Raw genomic sequence first — 15,211 nt, 5'->3', positions numbered from 1 at the left:
CTATGAACACACAGAAGCTATGGAAGCTTGCACAAGATTGGGTCCTTTGCTTTCTCATTGTGGATAGAGAAGACATCCATGAGACACCATCCCTTTCTGAAGAACCAGTGACTGCTAATTTTTTCTGGAAGTAGAGGTGTGGTTTTCCTTAGCGGTGTAGCAATTGCAGGATGGGGTGGGAAAAAGGAGGAATTCAGAGGGAAAGAAAAGGGATTCAAGAGGATAATGAGAAATAATATTCATCTCTAGATGAATACGAAGTCAAGTTTTAGTTCAAGGACATGCGAGGCTTAGCAACCAGGAAAGCTCAGAAATCATGTAAACTACTTAACAGACAGGTTCTAGAGGCTCAGTGGAAGGCAGAGCCATTGGGGTTGGTGTTCTGTGTCTATGGCAGACAGTACAGTTTATGTGTACTCCACTTAGTGGATTTGTGTGCTCAATCATTTGGTTTTAAGTACACTAACTTTCAAATAATAGCTAAGTAGCTTTAAAATACAGTTTTATAAAAGGTATCAGTGGTTCAGAGTCAGCGCTAGTAAAGAGGGCCAAAAGCCAGCTGAAGCTGGCCACTTCCCTTCTTCCTCCTGAGCAAAATCAAAACCATAAACATACAGCAAGTCCAAGGTCAAAGGTGCTTAATTTTGGGGAGCCTTCTTTTCAGTCAGGCCTTTGAACTACTAGTTCCATATTGAGGTATCATAACAGACAAAATATTTTAAAAATATGTTCTATAATTTCTGTGTAGTTAATACCTATAGAATTTTACAGCGGAAGAACTTAACATTACTAATAAGCAAAACACACACTAGATCAAGGCCCAAAAGTGGGTAACGGGCAAGAGTGAATGTTCAAAAGCAAAATAAACTAGTAAGAGAGCTCAGTCAATAAAGGGCTTGGCTTGCAAGCATAATGACCAGAACTCAAGTAAAATAATCTGAGTTTGTTGCCACACACATGTAATACAAGTGCTGGAACCATGGAGACAGGCAGACACTTGCAACTCAATAGCCTACTCAGTAAGTTTCAAGCTAATAATAGTAGATCTGTCTCACAACAAAAAGGTAGATGCCATCAGAGAAATGTCATACAAGGTTATCCACTGACCGCCATACCTACCTACATGCACACATAATGTATGGTCATTCACATACACATACATGATTAATTGATACAAAAATTTAGTTCTCACCTGCCTTTCTTCAGAGTTCCCCAGAAGCAGATATGTAGGCAACTGTGCATATAACAATCACTTATCAGAGAAGCCTGGGACACAGTAACAGAGAAGAAGACAGGCAGAGTATGGAAAATGGTAATAAGGAAGGTACCCTGAGCTAACAGATGAATTATTCCTGGGAGAGGTAATTCTGAGAACCTGCATGAGACACAGCTCAATCCCTTCCATTCCCAAGGAGGGAGAGTTAGGTGCTTACACCAGTTCTCCTTAATCACTGGCTCAGGACCACTTCCAAGATGGGAACGTTAAATTTTTGATACTTCACCTGTGCAGAAAAACAGGAGCGACTGATATCCTAAGAGCTCCTCAGTTAAAGGATGCAGGTAGCTGCTGAGGTGCAAGATGGCCATCATTGCAAAAGAGTCAGAGGACACCCCCACACACTCTCTCATTGGTGGAAGTCCCGCAGGAACACCCACGTCCACCTGGAATATGAGAGTTTGTGTACAGTCTTAGTTTGTCTTGTTAGAACGTGTTAAGTAGATATCCCTCTGAGGACTGCTCTTTTATTTTAAAGGAAAACAGAGGAGGAATTGGAGGGGCAGGGGGGAACTGGGAGGAGTGTAGAATGGGGAAACCTATAAGTTAGAAAAAGAGAGAGAGCAAGAGAGAGAAGAAAAGAAAAAGAAGGAAAAAGGGAAGGAAGGAAGGAAGGAAGGAAGGAAGGAAGGAAGGAAGGAAGGAAGGAAGGAAGGAAGGAAGGAAGGAAAGAAGGAAAGAAGGAAAGAAGGAAAGAAGGAAAGAAAGACAGCCCCTATTGTTCTTCAGAGGACACCGATTCAGTTCCCAGCACCCCCATGGCAGCTAACAACCATCTGTAACTCCAGGTCCAGAGTGTCTGATGCCCTCTTCTGGCCTTCATGAGCTGCAGACACTGGGTGCACAGACATACAGCCAAAACACCCATACACATAAAATTTATTTTTAAATATGTCAGTTTTTCCACAAGACAAACTACAAAAGTATCCTGTCATTCTTTTAATAGATTTTTAAAAAATGACAGTAAGTTTCATCACCCTGCACATGAGTGATCAGGAAAGCAGCATATATTTGAATTATCTTGGATGAATCCATTCATTCTTCCAGGATTCAGAGTCTCTGTCCATAAAATTAGGGGGTTAGCTATCTAATATTCTAATATATCCTGAGGATTAGTCAGTGAGTATATTCTAAATGATTCCTCCATTAATAGTGTTATTTCTAAAGATTTATGTTGCAATTCTTTAACCATAGGTGTGCATGTATGTAGGTGTGTTCACATGAGTCTGGGTGCCTGCCAGGGCCAGGGGTGTTAAATTCCCCAGAGCTAACAAGTTGTGAGCCACCTAACCTGGGTGCTGGGAACCAAACTTATTCTTATAATGGAGTAATAAGCATTCTTTACCAATGAGCCATTTCTCTGGCCCCGTATTCTTATTTTTAAGCTGTCCTGTCAGTAAGGACGGTGCACTATGAAAAAGTGTTTCTCTCTTACCTCACAATGGAGGATAAGGGTACATGCTCTCTACAGAAATCATGCAAAGACTCCATCAAATTACAGGACCATTCCCAGCAGCCCCTGTCACTGCCCTTAGCCAACTAGCTAAATGGACACTTGTAAATGGGATGGATCTCAAGAAAAAGACAGACTGTACTCCTGCTTCATAAATTTTACAGAACAGCTTTCTGAAAAATAGCACTGGGTCGAGGAACTCTGCTGGAAAATGTCTAGCCTGCCCTCAAATTTGAGAACTTTGGAAAGTTTGCATACCAGCAGGTTGAGAGGCAGTTCATACATCTTACCACCTTGATGTGCTGTGTTTGGATAGAAAACGGACTGTCCACTTTCTGGCAAACTGCACTGTATTCATAGGTGCAGACTCGTAACAGAGCTCTGTCAAGGTGCCATAGGACATATGGGCTTGGCTCCTCTGGTTCCCTAATAAACAGCAAGAACTTTTACTCAGTAGGGGAGTGTTAATGTCCCATATCCGGAAAAGCAAGAATTTAAAAAGCAATAAGCACTTTGGAGCAATCTAACTCCCATGCCCTCCAGTCTGCAGGAAGCAGGGATGGGCTAAGGGGCCTATGCTTTCAGTCTCCTTCTGCTGTATTCTTCTTACTTCTTTTCAAAGAAGCGTGTGCTCAGGACTTAGGACCTGCTTATTGCTCTTTTTTGAGTTTTACAAATTATCAGACTAGCAAAACGGCTCAGTGAATAAAGGAGACTGCCACAAAGCCAACGTAAGTTATATCCCTGGGACTCACATGTTAGGAAAAGAGAAACCAACCCCCAAAAGTTGTTCTCTGACTTCCACACATATGCTGTGGCATGTGTGCGACCACATGTGTGTACACACAAGCACATACACACATGATTTTCAATTAACCTTAGAACTATCGATTCATTTATATGGAATTATATATAATTCACATCTCTTGATATATCATTCACTATATTATTTTGTAACAATTTAAAATCCATTTTTTCTATTTCATTGTTTTACATATATATAAAGCAATAAATATATTGTATATATTTATATACACTATATTGAACTATATACAAAACATAAATAAAACATATATTTATATATAAAATACATGTGCTTTATATATAAATATGTTATCATATAGTTTGCAGAATATACATATTGTCAAGTATGTATATTTTATGTATAAATATATATTATAAAATATGTATATTTTATATATAAATATCTATTATGTGTATTTCAATAGCGAAATCCTACTCTCTTGGAAATTATGTGCTTATAGCCATCAAAATTTATTCTTTTTCCATAGAACACCCAGAGGATCTAGCAGGCCACATGACCATCTAGATAAAGACTACATTTCCCATCATCCTTCACAACCCAACATATGAGTGAGTTCAGGCCCAAGAGATGGGAGCTGGAGTTTTTCTGTTGCACATTTCTGGAATCCTTGCAGAGAGTTTCCTGGAGAGCTCACTGTCCCCTTCTTCCTGTGGGAAACTCTTACCAGAACATCCAGTCCTTTTCCCAGTCGGTTCATTTTCTTCAACAACTGAATCCCAGGCTCTCTAGAAGATGTATTTGCAGGCTTAGGAAGGTATGCATCCAAAGAGAAGAGGATCCCAAAAAGTCAGTACATGTAGTAGAGACAAATCCTAGTACCATTATCATTGGCCCCTCAGTCTCCCTCAATTGTCAGCCACATTCAGAGGGTCCAGTTTGATCCCATGCTCGTTCATTCCCAGTCCAGCTGGAGTTGATGAGCTCCCATTAGCTCAGGCACACTGTCTCAGTGGGTGGACCAACCCCTGGTCCTTCCTAAGCCTGTAAGTAGGAGGGAGGGCCTTGGACTTCCTACAGTGCAGGGTGCCTTGCCCTCTCTTAGGACTGGAGAGGGTGGGGGAAGGAGGTGGGGGAAATGGAAGGGAAGTAGGAGAAGGGGAGGAAGTGGGAATTTTGATTGGTATTATTTCTAAAGTAATTTTTAAAAAGAGGAAAAAAAGAAGATGTATTTTATGCTGAGATTCACTGCTAAGTCCTCAGCAAGGTGATGGCAACACCAACAGACACAAAAAGGCATTCTCCCATAAAAGGATTGGCAGAGAAATGGTTCTGGAGAGGTTGCCAAGAGTTCTACGTCTTATGCAGACAGCAAGAAGTGGTGTGAGACTCTGGATGGTATCTTGAGAATATATGAGACCTCAAAACCTGTATCCTCAGTGACAAACTTGCTCTAATGAGACCACACCAACTCCAACATGGCCACAGCTCCTAATAGTGCCACTCCCTGTGGGGTCCATTTTCTTTCGGACCACCACATTCCACTCTCTGGCCCTGAGTGGCTTGCAGCCTAACATAAAAAAAAAATGCATTCAGTCCAACTATGAAAGTCCTCATAGTGTATCCTAGTCCCAGACTTATCTAACAGTCCCAACAATGTTTAAAAGTCCAAAATCTCTTCTGATACCCATGCAATCTAACTGTAATCACCTATAAAATCAAAATGAAGATTGCATACCTCCAACATATATAATGGCATAGGTTATACATTACTATTCCAAAACATAGGGAAAGGAGTATAGTGAGGAAACACTGGCCAAAACAAAAGCAAAATCCACCTGGGCAAACTCCTAACTTTGCTTCTCCAGGTCTTAAGTCAAAACCCTCTTAGATCTCCAACACCTCTCAGCTTTGTTGACTACAGTACACTTTTCTCTTTGAACTGTACTCCCTGTTAGCAGCTTTCCACAGCAGGTAACCCACAACTCTGGCACCTTCAACATCTTGGGGTCTCCAAGGCAATCCAAACTTCACTTTCACAGCTTCATGCAGTGTCTTCGCTGGATTCGAGACGTGTACAACCATTGCCTGACCTGTACGGCTGACTAGTATGACTGTGTTGCACTGATCTTCAGGCAAGCTTTATTTATTAAAGCACAAATAATGAGCCACTATAATTGTGTGTGACACAAATGCCTAGTAGTGGGCCCACTTGGCTCATCTCCTGCTGTGGGAGAGTGAGTGCTAAGACGTCTGGCTGCTCCACACAGTGAACCTTGAGCATCAACCATGCCAGTCAGAGTTTACTGATATAACTGATGAGGAGACAGGTTCAGAGAAGCCTACCCTGTCCGAGGTCACTCAAGCAATCAGTGGTCACGCGCAGGTGCAAACCCAACCTGTACATTTTCCAAAGCCACTGGCCTTCCATCCTAGTCCAGTCCCTCCCCTTGATGACAAAGTGCTTCACAGATCCTAGTTAAACTAAATGGCTTAACTTGCTTAAATGACTTGGCTGCCTTGGTGAGGTCTGTTTTACAGTAAAGAGTATTGCACTCCAATTTCTCTTCATCACTAAAACCCTCTAACTTACTTTTCTTTTTTCTCTTTTTTTTTTCACCCACGTCTGAAGCTTTTGAAAAATTAGGTTTAGTGGTTGCTTGTTCCTGGGCCTCAGTTGTCAGTGGTTACTCTCTTCCCTTGCCTGGCAGCCTGGTCCAAGTATCAGCTCCCATCTCCACATCTGCAGCCCCGGAGTTAATGCAGGATGCTCAGCACACACAGGGACGGCAGCCCTTCTTTTCCTAAGATTATTGAAGAATGATCTTAAGACAGAACGTGTGCAGAGAGGTTGTCTTTCATTCAGTAAAGAACAGCTTGCTGTGAGGCCAGAGAGAAGATTCTGGACAAATAAAACAAAACTATTTTGTTCTGTACTTTTTATTAACTCTTGGAAGACAACTAAGAATTAGCAGCTTAATAACAGATGAAACCGAGAGGGTTGTTAAGACTAAGTTAATTTTCTTTGGCACTTTATACTTGGTGGATTCTATTTTCTATCCCACTGTCTCATGATCTGTGGGATTTCTTTAGTTCCATATAGTTTAATAGTCTCACAAATAAATCACCTACATAAAGACTTTTGTATGGTCAGCAGGTCCTCAGCCTCCCTGTCTGCCCTTCCCCTCTGTGATGTTTAGATGGAGCCTAACTGACAAATGCAAGTTTATTCTCATTTTAACTTTCTTTCCCTGCTTAGCTTATACTCCCAACTGCTGCAGTTTTCTGGATTCTCTTTTTATCTCGAGGCCAGAATGCCAACACTATACCTTTAAGCAGTGAGGTCTCTGTATCTGCCTACTGCCTCAAGCCTTCAGGGGTCCCTGGTGCCTGTATTCCTTCTTATCATGGTATTTGAAGTTTCCATGATTTGGCTCAAATTTCCTTCCAATCCTATCGTCTCACCAAAAGGAGCCAGTCTGCTGTGCCTACGTCACTCGAATTCCCCCACACGCTTCAACTTGAACTTGTGTATACTGTTTTCCTGCAGAAAAATGACTGTTTTCCGGATCACTCACTAGCCTCAGTGCCCCGCTGTATCTATGCTCCCCTGACTCTCTTTTCACCTTGTTTAGTAACTGATTCCTCTCCTCCACAGTCTGAAGTTCGAGGCCAGCAGACCCACTATGCCATACTTGGGTCTAACACAAAGTAAAGGTTCAATAGGTATTTATTTGGATAAATGGATGCTGACTAAAATTTTTGCTGATCTGTAAGTGGCTGCTATCTTTCTGTCAGGAACAGTGCTAATAAAATGGCCCTGACGTGATTCTGTTGTCTAGATCAGGCTTAAGAGATTAGTTGTGGCAAAAGCAGTGAGTGTCTCAACTTGAGGAGCTAGCTGCCTATAGAAACGTAGTGGGTGGGTTATCCAACAAAAGGACTTGGATTTTCCCAAACTAACTCAGGAGAGGAAGCAAGGTTCATTTTTACTACTGGAGATGATTGCCACCGTTTAGATTTTAAGAACCCCCTAAGCCTTTTATTTACAGTTGAATTTAACAGCTTTCTAGGGCCTGAAACTTACCTGCTGGGTTATCCAGCCCCCAGAGAATTTTGAAGCACAGAGTCAGTAATGAAAATTAATGCATCACTTTTGAGAAGGAAAGGAGGCTGGTTGGTTTTAAATGGTCTCTGACCCACTAGCTAAGCCACGGGGCTAGCTGGAGATTAACGAGCGGGTCCTACCTGGCAGCTTGAAATGTAGCCCTGGTCTCAGGCAGTTTCAGTTTTGCAAACACTTCCCTCATAAAAACACAAGACAAGGAGAAACAGTGTGTCCCGAGCATCATATGGGAGAAGTGTGGCACACCTCTGCCTTGGCCACCTCATTTCTGGCATGGAGGTCCCTCCTGGGAGTCTTCCCCTCCCCTCAACCCCATGTCTGCCAATGTTTTGGGATTGTGCGGTCAGTTTGTGTTGTGGATCAATGTCCAGCTCTGACTTGGATGAGAACAGTAGATTCTTTTTGTCTGACTCCTGCCTGAGCCACCACACAAACTGTCCTTTCAGGGCCAGAAAGCTGTTAACTCACTCTTCCCACCCCTGCCTCTTCTTGGCTGTGGCTGGAAAGCTCAGCACCCTCCCCACTCGAAATGACCAGCTGCACCATGGCAGAGCTGGCATTGCCTGTGCCCAGGCGCAGTCAGAGGACGGGCTCTCCCAGCAAGGCAGGGCTCTAGAAACAGGAAAATGTTGAGTCCCACAGTGGACAGAAATTAAGAAACAAAGGTGGCCTTCCCCCTTCCATGGCATACTGTTTCTTTAAATGATGATTTTTTTTTCCAAGTAAAAATTGTGAAAAATACCAAGATAAAGGGGAAATGCCCCCATTGTCTATGTAATTTTCCCATCTTCTTCTTACGTAACATGTCCTTACTACTATACTGGGCTTCCAATGCCTATAGCAACACACCTGTTCAGTGTGTGGTGGGAAAATCCCTCCCCTCATGGCTGGAATGAACTGAGAGGAAGAGGAAACTGGGATCCTACGATCCCCTTTGAGATAAACCCCATCCTGAAGACCTGAGGCCCCATCTCCTAAAAGCACCACCTTGGGTACCAAATCTTCAACATGTGGGCCTTTGGGGGACATTTAAGAGCTGAACTATAGCATATACTAAACATTTTTAATTCAGCACATATATAAAAGCTCATAACCTATTAACAAGGGATAAAATATAGCTACATATGCTATAGTAGTTTCAGGTTTCCTGAAAATGTGCGGAGAAAAAAAGTCATCCGTATAAGAAAGGCTATTGTATTTCTAATATTGTGATGGGAGCTGTAAAGTGTATTTTGAGTGACATAATATAATTTCAAACACCAGTTACTGTATATATGTACTTTATTTCTTGATTTATTCTATTTTGAAAATGTATTTATCTTTTGTTTGTAGACGTGTGTGTGTGTGTGTGTGTGTGTGTGTGTGTGTGTGTAATATCCTAAAGCTTCTTACAGCTGTACTTAGACTGACAAAGACCTGAGTTGTCTTAGCTTAAAGGCTCCTTTAGTAAAGTGAATTACAATTGGACAATCAAGTGACAGTAAAAAGACTAGAGACTAGAAAGAAATTAGCATGAGAAGGAATTTAAGTGGTGGTTGGTGTATGGCAATGCACTGTGAAAACAAGCATTTAGTATGTTCATAGACTCTATAGCTCCTGCATTTGCTACATCAAGACACAGCAATCATTCCCCAGTGTTCATCAGTATCTAGTAGGTTTTGATAGAAAGACGCAAAAGTTAGAGTGTGTCCAGGGCTGGGAGCAAGGACAACATAGAGAAATGTCAACAGCTCCTTCTTACGAGTCTATAATCTGGCTAGGCCTGCAAACATGAATATCCTCAAGACATGGCCACTGGGCTTCCTCATCTAAAAAGCCACACACCACTTCATTATACCATTTTGTCCAGGATACTCAGCATTTTGCCTAGGGATCAGACCTCATCTCCCAGTGAGAGGAGTGTCAGGGTCACAGTACAGAAGTTTCTATGAAAGAGAATGAATTGCTTGAAAGAAAAATAGTGGGAAAATAAACACAGATATTTCAGGGTGTTCATTTCTAGTTTTAGCATCATAAGATGCTGTGGGACAATGGTCTGGTACCCTGTAAAGGTTTGTTATTTGTACTGGTTTAATAAAATGTTGATTAGCCAGTAGCCAGGCAGGAAGTATAGGTGGGGCAGCCAGAACAGGAGAATTCTGGGAATGGAAATACTCAATCACAGCCATCACTGAGGAAGCAAGATGAGAATGCCTCACTGATAAAAGGTACCAAGCAACATGGCTAACACAGACACAGAATCATTCCAGAACTATTTTCATCATGGATGTTTTTAAGTTGGAGAATAGAAAAGAATCCTCCTCAAACGGCCTTCGATAAGGTTTTAATAGATAAATAATTTTTTAAAAGCACAATTTTTTATTTAATTGAAATAACTATTTTTACCAGAACAATGCGCCTTTGGTTCCAGCTTAGGGCCTCTCACTGGCTCACCTGAGTGTAACTCGGATGTCAATCCCAGCTCGTCACCCAGTCTACAGCATTCACGTGGTATCAGAGAGAAGGCTGTCATGACAAGCAAGATGTTTCCTGATGGCTGTTTTATGTTGGAAGCAAGAACAAACTTGGGTACCTGGCAAATCATGGTGCTTGACTCAACACTAAAGTGGACTTCCTGTCAAAGGAAGAGTGTAAACCGGGAAATGGAACATTTAAATGTTTTCGTCTTCTTTCCGGTATCCTCTTTCTGTGAGTACAAGTGACTCACTTCAATAGAATAACTTGGTTGTGTGTCCTTCTTCAAAGGTAGCCACGGTCTGTCACTTCAGTCCTGAAATGCCGAGCTGTGAAGAGTGGTGGGTTTCTGCACTGTCTCTGATAATTGCCAGGGAACCAGATTGTATTTTTTCTGATACTTAATTTTCTTCACTCAGCAAAGAAGGAACTAAAACTTCTGCACACTGTGGGCAGGGAACACAAATTCATACAGCCATTATAGAGAACACTATGTGGGGGGTTCTCAACAAAAAGAAAAACTAAAAGTAGAAATAACGTATCATCCCATATTTCCACTGCTGGGTATTTGTCTAAAGGAAACGGAACCAAAGTCCACAGCCCCTTGTTCTCTGTGGCATTATTCACAATAGCCGAAGTATGGAAACAACTTAAATGCTCACCAACAGGTGACTGGACAAAGGAAGTGGAGTGGAACATTACTCAGTCTTTCAAGACAGGATTTCTCTGTGACTTTGGAGCCTGTCCTGGAACTAGCTCTTGTAGACCAGGCTAGACTCTCACAGTGACCCACCTGCTTCTGCCTCCCATGTGCTGGGAATAAAGGCATGTGTCACCACCGCCCGGCTCATTACTCAGTCTTACATAGGAAGAAATTCTGATATAACATGGATAAATCTAGAAGGCATGCTAAATGGGGGAAGCTAGACATATAAAGGCAAATTTTATCTGGTATCATTTACGTGTGAAGCCAAAGAAGTCAGACCCATGGAGGTGTAGAATAGGATGGCGTATGTCAGGATGGGGAGCAGGTAATGGGAAGATACTAAACAAAGAGCACAAAGTTTTGCTTTTGCAAGGTAGATTCTAGAAACATACTACGTGCTCTAATACATATAACAAACAATGCTGTATTGCAGGGTTGAAATTTGCTGATGGAAATGTGCTCATAAGTGTGAAAAAGCCCCACACCAACAACAAACAATGATGCATGGACATTAAAGGAGGCAGGGTTAACCTTTGGGAGGTAGTGGAGTATTTGTATCATAATTGTGATGATGGTTTCACAGGAAAAGTTTGTGTCCCAAAATTCATCATTCATTCTGATTTGGATAAACCTTCTACCTCAACACTTCCGAAGTTCAGACAGCACCATTGACAGTCTCGGACTTCCAGAAAGCAAAGGCACACGGCAGGATGCAATGCTTGCATGTTCAGCAGCTTCTCTGTTTCATAGACCCTTGGGAACTAGATGCCTTATAAACTTGAACGATTCCTAAAGCTCAAGTCTAACTCGTTAAACTTGCATGGACATCTTTTAAAAATAGTACGCCATGGCCTGGTTTCAGAAGCAAAGGCTATTAAATAAAGCTAGCCTTTATTTTCATACTGGATTTATAGAACCGCTCTTTATACATTGAAAGAGTAAAATTTATGATGTGTACTTTTAAGGCATGAGATGGTTTATGAAAAACTTACTAGCATCCCAAGTCAAAGATAAGATAAATAATTAAAATAATTTGTATAGGAGAATACAAGATGACAAAATAAATTAAAACAATCCCAATAAGTCATGACAGATGTAAATATTAATTGAGGAGTCCACCAAGCATGATGACACATGACTATAATCCAGCATGCAGGAGGCTAGGTCAGGATTTTGAGTTAGAGAATAACCTAGGCTACATAGCAAATCCAAATCAAGTCTGGGTTTTGTAGAAAGTCTTCTTCCAACAACAACAAAATATATGTAGAGTAGTAGGGAATAGTCTCTACAATCAAAGGATTGTGTATATCATAGGGGACCCAAGAGAGGCATCCCCATTCTTGGTCACTTGTGCATGATAGAGAAGGCTTTGTAGGAATTTCTTCACTTACCTTCTTGGTCTTTTTTTTTTCGACCATGTCAAATGAAAGCAATAATGTTTCTCGTGTGGCTATATTCATTTCTCCTTGACCATCTCCTCTTTGCTGGCCGAAGAAGGCTGGGGTTCCACCTGTTGCTTACCATTGGCTCTACTTCTGCTGTTATTTATTTCTCAACTTGAGCTCATCCTTCTGCCTCTATTCATCCCTGTTTCTTCTTCCTTTTGCAAAATGTTTATTTTTATCCAAAGTGGTTTAATTGCCACATCGTTGTTACCATCAAGAGTATTTCTATCATTTAAAGAAATAAATGGTCAATTGCAGTGTGTCCTGTGACATTGGGATACAAAAATACTCCTGTCCATCAAGGATCTTCTCTTTCCTATTTACTTAAGAGGATAGAAGCAGTTTCTGGAACAATTTTTCAGAGTTGAGACTTCCTAAAACAGAGGTGCTGGATAAAGAATATAAAGAAGAGTCTATTGAGTATGAACTTACAGTTCTGGTCAGTCGGTTAGATGCTAATATGATAAAATAACTTACTGAAAAATGTACTTAAAGACTAATCTGTATAGGTAGACAAAAACTACCTGGTTGTTTCCTTGACAATATTTGAGGAAAACTCCAGATATGCATGCATTCAAATTGAAAAATTGTTCAAGGTCAGCCTAGATGACATCAATGTACCACATTAATTGTACTTAGTCAGTCCAGCAAGCCTCATCTGCTAACCTAGCATTTGCCTTAGAACCTTCAAGCAAAGACTTGGACTCAGCATGGAATACTGTAAAGTGATTGCCTTCCTGGGAAACTTCCAATCTCCGAGCTATTCTGGCTTTCCTTTGTCCTCAGCGTGGTACTTTCTCATTTCTCATTTGTGCTCTCCTCTGGTACATTCTGCTCTCTCAAGTTCAGCACTATTCTGAAGATTCATCTCCATCACCACCAATCGTAGGTCATCCTACAAACATTCCAAGTGGAAACATTAGTCACAGAGCACAGTAACGGGTCCTAGAGAAAGGCAAAGGGCTTAGTGTTTATGTCTAGGCTTCCATTTCTGACTTGTCACCCCTCCTAATTAGCTGGAAGAAGGCAGAGTCAAAAGAGATCCAAACTCAAAGCATGCCTGGGTAGGTAATGTGACTGGCTGATACACTGGCTTGCTCTCTGATCCTGTCTAAGAAGTATGAATGGCAGTCACATCCATCCTGAGCATTAACCTTTCCCTTTAGTATGAGAAAGCAGGATTAGTATGATCCCCATCGAAGCAAACATTCGCCAAATTTACCAGATCTGTGCTTCCGCAATGGCAGTCACTAGTTACACGTGGACCTTTTAAACATAAATCAGCTAAAATCAAATAAGATTGAAAATTAGTTTCTTTAATGAGCTCTCATTGTATTTCAAGTGTTTGGTAACTGTATGTATCTAATGATAGGAGCATCTGATACTTCGATCATCGCATAAAGTTCCATGGGATAGTATTGGTCTAGATATCCAGTTCTTGTAGGTAGGCACTTCTCACATAATTATCAAACAAAAAAAAAGTGGGGAAGGGTTGATTTTTCCCATATTAAATAAGCAGTAATTGAGATTCAGAGGTGGCCAACAGATCTTATCACGCATTTTTATCAGAGCAGTTGTTATTGGTACCCAGATCTGGGATGAATAGATGTTTGCTCCCATCTCCCCAAGTAATAGATGTTAATACTACACCTCCTCCAAAACTGCCAGGCGTCCATTCTTAGGTGCATACACATTGTCTTTGACTGACTAGTCTGCTTAGATATCAGAGCTCTGGACCTAGACAGCCTCAGCTCTACACTGTAGGCTGGGAAGAGATTAAGGACTAGCATCCTTCCCTGCTTGGGCAACTAAAGACAGTGACTGAAGCCTCTTTTCCAACTCTGCATTACTGAAGACAGAGAAGGAGGGTATTGCTGTTGCCTAATGAAAGTCCTAGTCCAGCATTCTTTCCAGAACCATGCTGGTTTTCGTATGTGAGTTTAATCTGCTTAAACCTCACAAATGCATAGCCTTCCCTTCTTGATATTTCCTTCAGTACAGCTAAATCTGGGCTGTATTTTTATGTTGAATTCTGATGTTGTTAGCATTTTGGAGGCTTATTTGACGTCTGAAAAAGTCATGAACCTTTTATTCTCTCCCTTGAAACTTTAAAAGAACATGGCACAAAAGGAGAATGGACATGTTTATGTCTAGACAAAGCACCTTGTTTCCAAAGAGATTTCTACTAGGTCTGAGGATTCCTGCATTTGGGGTTCATTCAGCTGCCAGTAATCCACATATGGCTGTATTTTCTACTCTACTTTTCCAGTCAGCATCTCCCATTTGCAGTCAGTCCCCAAGACCATTATGCTTAGGGAGAAGCTCCATGAAGGAAGATGGTCAACTCCTTCCCTCTAGTCTATACTTTTGGCTCTTTCCCTGCCTTCCTGACCCAGTTCTACCTTGCTTGCAAATTCTCTCAGACATCTGATGAAGACAGCAGAAGCGGGATTCACATGAACCACAGCTGAGTTCACAGAGATGATTTGTGAGTCTCAGTATTTGCACATGTGTGGTCATGCGGGACCTCTCTGGCCGGGCCAGCCGCTCTTCCCCTACATCTGTTGGTTAATCGGAAAGCCAAATGTCCAAGACCGCACTGGGGAACAGAGGAGGGATTAGTGACCCACTCTGGAGAACTTCTCATGCTGGAAACAAAAAAAAAAATAAGTGTGTGACATTGTCTGTAGCTCATTCCAGATAAATTTGCACAAATGAATGTCATAATTTATCTTACAAATAAAAATCACAGTGCACAGAATAATGCAGAAGGTGCTGGACCCTCCAGCAGAGGCTGCTCGATTTCATTTGAGAGCATTACCAGCAGCAGCGGTTGCCTCCCATCTGCTTCCCATCGCTTCTTTGTCCTTCTGTCCATGCCTTTACTCTACTCCCTTTTTTTTTCTCTTAGTCTACCTTTTTAGCTGCAGCTTTCCCTTGTCTCTGATTCCCAGAAAAAAGCCCTGGGTTCAAAGTGTGGGCAGCAAA

The sequence above is a fragment of the Microtus pennsylvanicus genome, chromosome 2, assembly GCF_037038515.1.
Source record: "Microtus pennsylvanicus isolate mMicPen1 chromosome 2, mMicPen1.hap1, whole genome shotgun sequence".
Classification (NCBI taxonomy): domain Eukaryota; kingdom Metazoa; phylum Chordata; class Mammalia; order Rodentia; family Cricetidae; genus Microtus; species Microtus pennsylvanicus.
Note: the sequence above shows the minus strand (reverse complement) of the source record.